Below are 10,132 nucleotides of genomic sequence, written 5' to 3' on the forward strand. Positions count from 1 at the left end.
GTCCCGTCGGGTCCCCCGGGCGGTCACGGGAGCGGGGAGGCGGGAGACCCGGGGAGGCTCCTAGAAGCGCGGCGACGAAGGAGGGGGGAGACGGGCGATCCGGCTTCTCTGAAGGACCGTTCCCTCCACTCCCTCCGCCCCCTCCCGAATCGCCCCGCCGCTCGAGACGCCGCAGACGACGCCCCCGGGCACGCGGGATGCCGCGCTCCCCGGCCCCTGGGCCGCCCGACGCCTCCACGCGCCGACCGAGACGTCTCCGGGGCGACGGCCGGGGAGACGGACCCGAGGGGACGTTTCCGGCCACGCCCGGGACCGTCGCCGCTTCCCGTTCTTCCGGACCCGACCCGGGGAGGAGGCGGCGGGGGGCTCTAGGGAAGGATGGCACGGACGCGCACCCGAAGGCACGCCCCCCGTCCCCGGGGACCTCGCACGCCCCGGGAGACGGGCCCCGACGGGGACGGACGAGGCCCCCTTCCGCGACGGAGGGGCGGGGCGAGGCCGCGCGGAGGACCGTCCCCTCTCGGCGCGGCCCTACGTCCGCGCCGGATCCCCCTCTCCGGGGGAGAGCGTCGGGCCCGTGGGGCCGATCGTCTCCGCTGCAAGCGCTCCCAGGGTTTGCTAGGTGGCAGACGATCAAACTCTACCATCCCGAGTCCCGCTTTTTCATCGCTCCCGCCTCGCTGCACCTCATTCGCTACGCCTGAAACGGGTCGCGCTTCGACTCTCCCCCTCATTCCATTTCTCTGAAGACAACCCGGCAGACCCGGACCTCGCCTGCCTGCCCTCCAGCACCTCCCTTCCTCTCCTCCCCTCAACCAACTGTCTGACCCAGAGGAGTCCCTTCCTGGGAGACCGAGGATGTACAGAGTGACTCTGGAGACGGGACTGTGAGCACCCAGAGGTTAGATCCCTCTATAGAATTAAAGGCCCAGGGTCTGCTCAGACCCACAGTCAAGCCAAACACAACCAGTTCTCTGCACAGAGCCCCAGCCTCCCTTTCCAGAAGCAGCTTTTGTGCCCACAGTGGCCTCCTCTGCCTCCACTGCTCTCCCCCCACGCACCTAAACCTAACCCTTTCCATTCGCTCACACATACTCTAAAGGCTGGGGGTGGGGGGAGATGGGAGGAGAAACAAAACCACTTTCCTTTTGAGGTAGCAAGACAGTCCACGGCTCCACGGCGGTGACAGAGCGGCTCTGACGTTCTACGCCGAGGTCCCAACGGCACGGGGACGGTCTTCGAGGCCGGGAAGTATTGCACGCCTGCTTTAGGCGCGGAGTAAGGACTCGTCAAAGTCTCCCTCGGGTCGACCCGCCCCCAACCCCTCGCCTTCGACCGACCGGCCGTCGTGGAGGTGTGACTCGGACTAACGTTTACCACTTGGGTGAAGGGCCATTGCACAGACGATTGGAAAGATGAAGAGATCTATAAACTGTGAGCATGTTCGCTAACATCGAGGAAAGATTTCATTCCTTCACCACAGGCGTGGTTGAAGATGATCGGAAAGGAAAGTGAACGACGACACCTAGGATGGGTGAAGCGAGGGGCGGGCCGGAAGGAGGACGACTGTCAAATCCGGCACATGTGACATAACCGAGAGCGATGACAGGTGGGGAGTGGGTGAGAAAGGTGGGGGGGGACCACGGGGATCCGGTGCCTTCGGTATCTCCGGAAGCCTCGGTACGTCGTCGTTGCTTTTAAATACTTCCCTAATGCGGGACCCTGGATCGAGCGCCGGCGGCACCTCGACGATGAGGGACCGGTGAGAGGGATGGATGTAAAGGAGAGGTTAGGTCTGCGACGGTGGGCGAAGGCGATGGGCGGGGGACCCCGGGAGGGAGAGGGACCGTTGTTGCCGAGCTGCCCAGAACACTGAATTCCTTCTCACCTGCTCAGGGATGGTACAGGGACTCCCAGGGGAACCATTCCCCCATAACGGCATCCCGTGGCCTGGCAGCTGGAGTGCAGACGATCCGACTGTGCTCCTGGGGGCTGAAAGAGAGAGAGAGAGGAGAGGAAGTGCACACGACTCAGTCGCTCAAAAGGAGACATTCCCTCCGGTCCCCCCATAACCCGCCCGTCGTTCGAAAAACCTTCCCGGACCGACCACGCACGACACGACCGCTCCGCCCATCGTCGACGCAGGCCCGGGCCGAAACGAAAGACGCCACCGGCGGCCCTGGACCCGGAGGATGGGAGGTCTTCCGGATGACCGCCGCCCACTGGGATGGGAAAGCCTACCGTACCGAGAACTTCTTCCTGCTTTCTGGGCTCCCTACCGACCCTCGCGTAGGGGGCTAGAAGGACTCCGGACGAGAATGGTCCGTTTAGGGACGCCCACCTCCCATCCCCCTGAGACCGACCCCTTAAGAATACGGGAAAGCCGCTACCGTAGTCACGACGGGAAGGCAAGGCGGTTCCGATGAGACGTTCGGGCTGTTCTCTTTCACCGAACCGAACACTCGCAAGAATGACCTTGTCTGACCTCCCCAACTCCCCGTGATGTCAGACCTAGGTGACTACTAAAGTCCCGACTCCAAACTTTAGCCGCACTTTGAGAGCTAATTCTTTTTCTAATACAATGCCTGCATTATCCACCTCTCCGGCATCAAAGCGCCACATTCTCTCTCTAACCACTGACAGACATCGCTCTCACACTCGAGTCTCCTCCCGTCTATTTCTCAGAAGAGAATAAAGGAGGAGACCAGGAGCTCTCCAGCCTAGGTCTCCACAAACCTTCTCCCTCCTCCCCTCAAGCAACTGTCTGACCCAGAAGAGTCCCCTTCCTGGGAGGCTGAGGATGTACAGAGTGACTCTGGAGACAGGACTGTGAGCACCCAGAGGTTAGACCCTTCTATAGAATTAAGGGCCCAGGGTCTTCTCAGACCCACAGTCAAGCCAAACAGAACCAGTTCTCTGCACAGAGCCCCAGGCCCCCTTTCCAGGAGCAGCTTCTGTGGCCACAGTGGCCTCCTCTGGCTCACTGCTCCCTTCCCAAATACTACTAACCCTAACCCCCTCCTCTCTCTCTCTCACACACACACATGCACACACAAAAGGACAGTGTGGGGGGTGGCAGTGGGGAAAACAAAGAGAGCCACCTTCCCTTTTGAGGGAGCAGGACAGTCCACAGCTCCATTTCACTGACAGGCCAGCTCTGAAATTTCACGCCAAGGTCCCAATGATACAGGAATGGTCTTCGAGGCCAAGACGTATTGGACATCTGTTGGAGACATAAAGCAATACCTAGTACAATCCTCCCTTTGGTCATCCCCACTCCAACAGCCAGGCACTGCGGCTCTGCGACTTGGAGGAAAAGAGTACAACTTGGGTGAGGGGCCATTTCCCAAAAAAAAAAAAAAAAAAAAAAAAAATAAGATCAGGAAACTGTGAGCATGTCCAAAAAGATTGAGGAAGGAATTCATTCACCACAGGAGTGGTTGAAGATAATCGGGAAGGAAAGTGGAGAAGAACACTTAGGATGTGTGAAGCAAGGGGTGGGCGGGAATAGGACCAAAAAAAAAAAAAAAAAAAAAAAAAAAAAAGAGTGAGATTACACAATCTGGCCCATGGGACATAGCTAAGAGCAATGAGAAATATGAGGTAGGTGAAAAAGCTTTGGGCACTGGAGAGATCCAGCGGCCTCAGGTATCTGCAAAAGTCTCGGGTTACTGGTCGTGCCTTTTAATACTTCCCAGGGGCAGAAGCCCATATTAGGCACCACCAGTGCCTTGGGACGAGAAGGGAGCGGTGAAAGGGATGGATGTAAGGGAGAACTTTAGTCTACAAGAGAGAGAGAAGCTAATAGGCATGGGACTCCTGGAGGGAGACGAACCACTGTAGCTGACCTGGGGAGAAACCTATACTCAATTCCCTCTCACCTGCTCTGAGATGATGTAAGAGATCCGAGGAGAGAAATTCCCCCACAACAGCACCCTGGGGCCTGACGGCAAGAGTGGTGACGATCTGACTGTGCCCCTGGGGGCTGAAAGACGAAGGGGAACAAGGGCAAACATTTCAGTTTCTCAAAAGCAAACAGTCCCTCCACTCCCCCCCAATATCAACCTATTTGAATCAAAAATCCTTACAGGACAATCACAGACACCCTGACTTCTCCACTCATTATCAAAACAAGCCCTGGCCAAAAAAAAAAAAAAAAAAAAACCAAAAAAAAAACCAAAAACACAAAAAAAAAACCCAACAAAAAGACACCTGGACCCAGAGGTTAGTAGGTCTTCAAGATAACTGCTAACTAAACAGGGGTGGGAAAACCTGGAATCCGTGGGACTTTTCCTGCTTTCTAGGCTCCCTACCAACCCTCAGGGAGGTGGCTAAAAGGACTCCAGAGAAACATGGTGTGAGCACACACACACACAAACTATCTTGACACCCACCTCACACTACCCTGGGAGAAACTCCGTACAGATATGGAAAAGTCACTTCTGCAGGAGCTCCAGGAACGCAAGGCAGTTCCAATGAGGGGACTGTTCCTGCTGCTCTACTCTCTCGCTCTGGACCCCTCTCTCCTACAGGGATCCTTACCTACCCTCCCGCCCCAAGTGGGAGACCTCTATGGCTACAACTTCCTGACTCCACAGCTAACCCACACTTCTCTCTACGGCAATTCCTTTTCCTAAGACTCCTGCCTGAAATTTCACCTCTCCAGCCCCACTGCATGCACTTCACTCTCTCTCTTTCTCTCAAACCAGTGACAAGCCTCTCACACACACGTCTCCATTATTCTGATTCTCAGAAGAGAATAAAGGAGGAGACCAGGACCTCTCCAGCCTAGGTCTCCACAAACCACCTCCCTCCTCCCCTCAAGCAACTGTCTGAAACAGAACGGTCCCTTCGGGGGAGAGCGAGGATGTACAGAGTCACTCCGGAGACGGGACTGTGAGCACCCAGAGGTTAGACCCGTCTAGAGAATTAAGGGCCCAGGGTCTTCTCAGACCCACAATCAAGCCAAACCAAACCAATGCTCTGCACAGAGCCCCAGCCTCCCTTTCCAAGAGCAGCTTCTGTGGCCACAGTGGCCTCAGCTTCCTCATTACTAGCACCCCCCACCCACCTAAACCTAACCCTTTCCATTCTCTCTCTCTCTCTTACAGTTACACACACACACACACACCAGTGATTACGAGAAGGGGGGAAAAAAATCACCTTCCCTTTGAGGTGTCACGACAGTCCACGACTCCATTTCACTGACAGGGCGGCACTGAAACTTCACCCCAAGGTCCCAACGGCACAGGATTGGGCCTCGAGGCCAAGAAGTATTGGACATCTGCTGTAGACACAAAGTAATAGCTCATCAAACTCTCCCTTTTGGTCATGCCCACTCAACCGACCGGGCATTGCGGCTGTGTCACTTGTAGGAAAATGCACAACTCGGGTGAGGGGCCATTTAAAAAAAAATTATTTTTTTAAACAGATCACTAAACTGAGCATATTCACAAACATTGAGAAAAAAATTCCTTCTTTCACCACAGGAGGGGTTGAAGATAATCAGGCAGGAAAGTGGATGAGAACACTTAGGATGGGTGAAGCAAAGGGTGGGCTGGGAAAAAGCAAAAAATAAAAAAAAAAAAAGATAGGTTAGGTTACAAAATCGGGCACTTAGGAGCTATGAAAAATGTGGAGGAGGTGAGAAGATCTTGGGGACCGGGGAGACGTAGTGGCTTCTTGTATCTCCAATCGTCTTGGTTACTAGTCTTGCCTTTTTATACGTCCTAACCACAGAACCCCGTATTAAGCACCGGCGGTGCCTTGGGAACGAGGAGGGAGTGGTGAAAGGGACGGATGGAAATGAGGAGTAAAGTCTGCAACAGAGGGGGAAGACGATTGGCACGGGACTCCGGGAGGGACAGGAACCATCATTGCCGAACTAGGGAGGAAGCAGTGCTGAATTTCTTCGCACCCACTGGGAGATTGTAGAGGAGGTCCTAGGGAAGAGAGATTCCCCCACAGCAGCACCCTACGGCCTGGCGGCTGGAGTGCAGGATCTGACTGTGCCCCTGGGGCTGAGAACGACAGAGGGGAGGAAGTGCAATCGATTCATTTTCTCAAAAGGAAACATTCCCTGCACTCCCCCCATATCGACCTATTTGGTTCAAAAACCCTTAGAGGACACGCAGACACACACGGACCTCTCCGCTCATCATCGACACAAGCCCGGGCCAAAAAAATAAATAAGTTGACACAAAAAAAACCCATCAGAGACACCTGGACCCAGAGAATAAGAGGCCTTCAGGATAACTGCTGATTCAACAGGGGTGGGAAAACCTGCAATACCTGACATTTTTCCTGCTTTCTAGACCCCCTACCAATGCTCAGGAAGGTGGCTAAAAGGACTCCAGAGAAGAATGGTGCGAGGATGGACAGACACACACATACCCCCATTATCTTGACACCCACCTCCCACTCCCCTGGGACCCCGTACAGATATGGAAAAGCCACTTCTGTACCAGCTCCAATGAGGGGACTGTTCCTGCTCCTCTACTCTTTCCCTGGACCCTTCTCTCCCACCAAGATCCTTATCTACCCTCCCCCTACCCAGGTGTCAGACCTGTATGGCTACTGAATTCCTGACTCCCAAGTCGACCCACACGTCTATGGCTAATTCTTTTTCTAATGCTAATGCCTGCATTCTCCACCTCTCCAGCCTCACAGCACCTCTCTCTCTCTCTCTCTCTCTCACCACTGACATCCGTCTCACACTCAAGTCTTCATCATTCTGGTTCTCAGAAGAGAATGAAAGGAGACCGGGACCTCTCCAGCGTAGGTCTCCACACAGCTTCTCCCTCCTCCCCTCAAGCAACTGTCTGACACGAAACGGTCCCTTCGTGGGAGACCGAGGATGTACAGAGTGACTCTGGAGACGGGACTGTGAGCACCCAGAGGTTAGATCCCTCTATAGAATTAAGGGCCCAGGGTCTGCTCAGACCCACAGTCAAGCCAAACACAACCAGTTCTCTGCACAGAGCCCCGGCCTCCCTTTCCAGGAGCGGCTTCTGTGGCCACAGTGGCCTCCTCTGCCTCCACTGCTCTCCCCCCACCCACCTAAACCTAACCCTTTCCATTCTGTCTCTCCCTCTCACACACACACGGCACTGGTTAGGAGGAGGGGGGGAAAAAAAAAAAAAACCACCTTCCCTTTGAGGTGGCAGGACAGTCCACAACTCCATTTCACTGATAGGGCAACACTGAAATTTCACGCCAAGGTCCCAATGGCACAGGAATCGTCTTCGAGGCCAAGAAGTATTGAACATCTGCTAAAGACACAGAGTAATAGCTCGTCAAAGTCTCCCTCTGGTTATCCCCACACGACCGACCGGGCGTTGCGGCTGGGTGACCTGTAGGAAAATATACCACTGGGGCGAGGGGGCATTTCAAAGAAACGATTAAACAGATCAGGAAACTGTGAGCATGTTCACAAACATTGAGAAAGCAATGCTTGAGAAATGCTCACAGGAGGGGTCGAAGATAAATCGGGAAAGAAAGTGGATGATAACACATAGAATGGGTGAAGCAAAGGGCGGGCTGGGAAAAAGAAAAAAAATAGGATTACAAAATCTAGCACGGATGACATAGCTAAGAGCAATGACAACTCTAATAGGAGGTGACAAAAATTGGGGGAGTGGGGAGATCCAGTGGCTTCAGCTATCTCCAGCAGGCTTGATTGCTACCCTCTTGATTACCACTCTCGCCTTTTTATACTTCCCTACCGCAGAACCCCTTATTAAGCACCGGCGGTGCCGTGGGGACGAGGAGAAAGTAGTGAAAGGGATGGATGTAAGGGAGGAGTAAAGTCTGCAACAGAGGGGGAAGACGATTGGCACGGGACTCCGGGAGGGAGAGGAACCATTGCTGCCGAGCTAGGGAGCAAGCTATGCTGAAGTTCTTCTCACCTGCTGGGAGATGGTGGAGGAGGTCCTAGGGGAGAGATTCCTCCACAGCAGCAGCCTGGCAGCTGCAGGGGAGAGGATCTGACTGTGCTCATGGGGCTGAAAGAGAGAGAGAGAGGAAGAAGTGCAATCAATTCACTTTCTCTAAAGGAAACATTCCCTCCACTCCCCCCCCCCCGCATATCAACCCATAGTTCAAAAAACGTTAGAGGACAACCACAGAGACCCTGACCTCTCCACCCATCATCAGACACAAGCCCAGGCCAAACAAAAAACTACAAACAACACACCTAGACCCAGAGGATAGGAGATCTTCAGGATAACTGCTGACTGAACAGGGATGGCAAAGCCTGCAATACCGGGGACTTTTTCCTGCTTTCTAGGCTCCCTACCAACCCTCAGCGAGGTGGCTAAAAGGACTCCAGAGAAGAACGGTCTAAGGATGGACACACAGCCCCTCCACCTTGACACAGACCTCCCACTCCCCTGGGAGCAACCCTTTTAAAATATGGAAAAAAGTCACCTCCGTGGGAACTACAGGAACACAAGGTAGCTCCAAAGAGGGGACTGTTCCTGCTGCTCTACTCTCTCTCTCTCTCCCACAAAGATCCTTTTCTACCCTTCCGGCCCAGGTGGCAGACCTCTATGGCTACTAATTCCTGAATCCACAGCTGACCCACACTTCTCTCTATGGCAATTCCTCTTCCTAATACTCACGCCTGAATTTTCACCGCTCCAGCCAGACTGCATGCACTTCACGCTCTCTCTTTCTCTCACACCAGTGACAAGCCTCTCACCCTCAGGTCTCCATTATTCTGATTCTCTGAAGAGAATAAAGAAGGAGACCAGGACCTCTCCAGCCTACGTCTCCACAAACCATCTCCCTCCTCCCCTCAACCAACTGCCTGAAACAGAACGGTCCCTTCGGGGGAGAGCGAGGATGTACAGAGTGACACTGGAGACGGGACTGTGAGCACCCAGAGGTTAGACCCGTCTATAGAATTAAAGGCCCAGGGTCTGCTCAGACCCACAGTCAAGCCAAACACAACCAGTTCTCTGCACAGAGCCCCAGCCTCCCTTTCCAGAAGCAGCTTTTGTGCCCACAGTGGCCTCCTCTGCCTCCACTGCTCTCCCCCCACGCACCTAAACCTAACCCTTTCCATTCGCTCACACATACTCTAATGGCTGGGGGTGGGGGGAGATGGGAGGAGAAACAAAACCACTTTCCTTTTGAGGTAGCAAGACAGTCCACGGCTCCACGGCGGTGACAGAGCGGCTCTGACGTTCTACGCCGAGGTCCCAACGGCACGGGGACGGTCTTCGAGGCCGGGAAGTATTGCACGCCTGCTTTAGGCGCGGAGTAAGGACTCGTCAAAGTCTCCCTCGGGTCGACCCGCCCCCAACCCCTCGCCTTCGACCGACCGGCCGTCGTGGAGGTGTGACTCGGACTAACGTTTACCCACTTGGGTGAAGGGCCATTGCACAGACGATTGGAAAGATGAAGAGATCTATAAACTGTGAGCATGTTCGCTAACATCGAGGAAAGATTTCATTCCTTCACCACAGGCGTGGTTGAAGATGATCGGAAAGGAAAGTGAACGACGACACCTAGGATGGGTGAAGCGAGGGGCGGGCCGGAAGGAGGACGACTGTCAAATCCGGCACATGTGACATAACCGAGAGCGATGACAGGTGGGGAGTGGGTGAGAAAGGTGGGGGGGGACCACGGGGATCCGGTGCCTTCGGTATCTCCGGAAGCCTCGGTACGTCGTCGTTGCTTTTAAATACTTCCCTAATGCGGGACCCTGGATCGAGCGCCGGCGGCACCTCGACGATGAGGGACCGGTGAGAGGGATGGATGTAAAGGAGAGGTTAGGTCTGCGACGGTGGGCGAAGGCGATGGGCGGGGGACCCCGGGAGGGAGAGGGACCGTTGTTGCCGAGCTGCCCAGAACACTGAATTCCTTCTCACCTGCTCAGGGATGGTACAGGGACTCCCAGGGGAACCATTCCCCCATAACGGCATCCCGTGGCCTGGCAGCTGGAGTGCAGACGATCCGACTGTGCTCCTGGGGCTGAAAGAGAGAGAGAGAGGAGAGGAAGTGCACACGACTCAGTCGCTCAAAAGGAGACATTCCCTCCGGTCCCCCCATAACCCGCCCGTCGTTCGAAAAACCTTCCCGTACCGACCACGCACGACACGACCGCTCCGCCCATCGTCGACGCAGG

The 10,132-nt window shown here is 54.9% G+C and overlaps 1 long non-coding RNA gene across 1 annotated transcript; it reads left to right on the forward strand.

The window, feature by feature from the left end:
- The first annotated feature begins 540 nt into the window (after window positions 1-540).
- On the forward strand, window positions 541-2,751 carry LOC120638712. Its single transcript, XR_005660597.1, has 3 exons — window positions 541-901; window positions 1,158-1,609; window positions 1,897-2,751. It is a non-coding gene; the product is annotated as an uncharacterized LOC120638712 (long non-coding RNA).
- The last annotated feature ends 7,381 nt before the right edge of the window (window positions 2,752-10,132 follow it).

Source organism: Ornithorhynchus anatinus, chromosome 12 (genome assembly GCF_004115215.2).
Source record: "Ornithorhynchus anatinus isolate Pmale09 chromosome 12, mOrnAna1.pri.v4, whole genome shotgun sequence".
Taxonomy (NCBI): Eukaryota; Metazoa; Chordata; class Mammalia; order Monotremata; family Ornithorhynchidae; genus Ornithorhynchus; species Ornithorhynchus anatinus.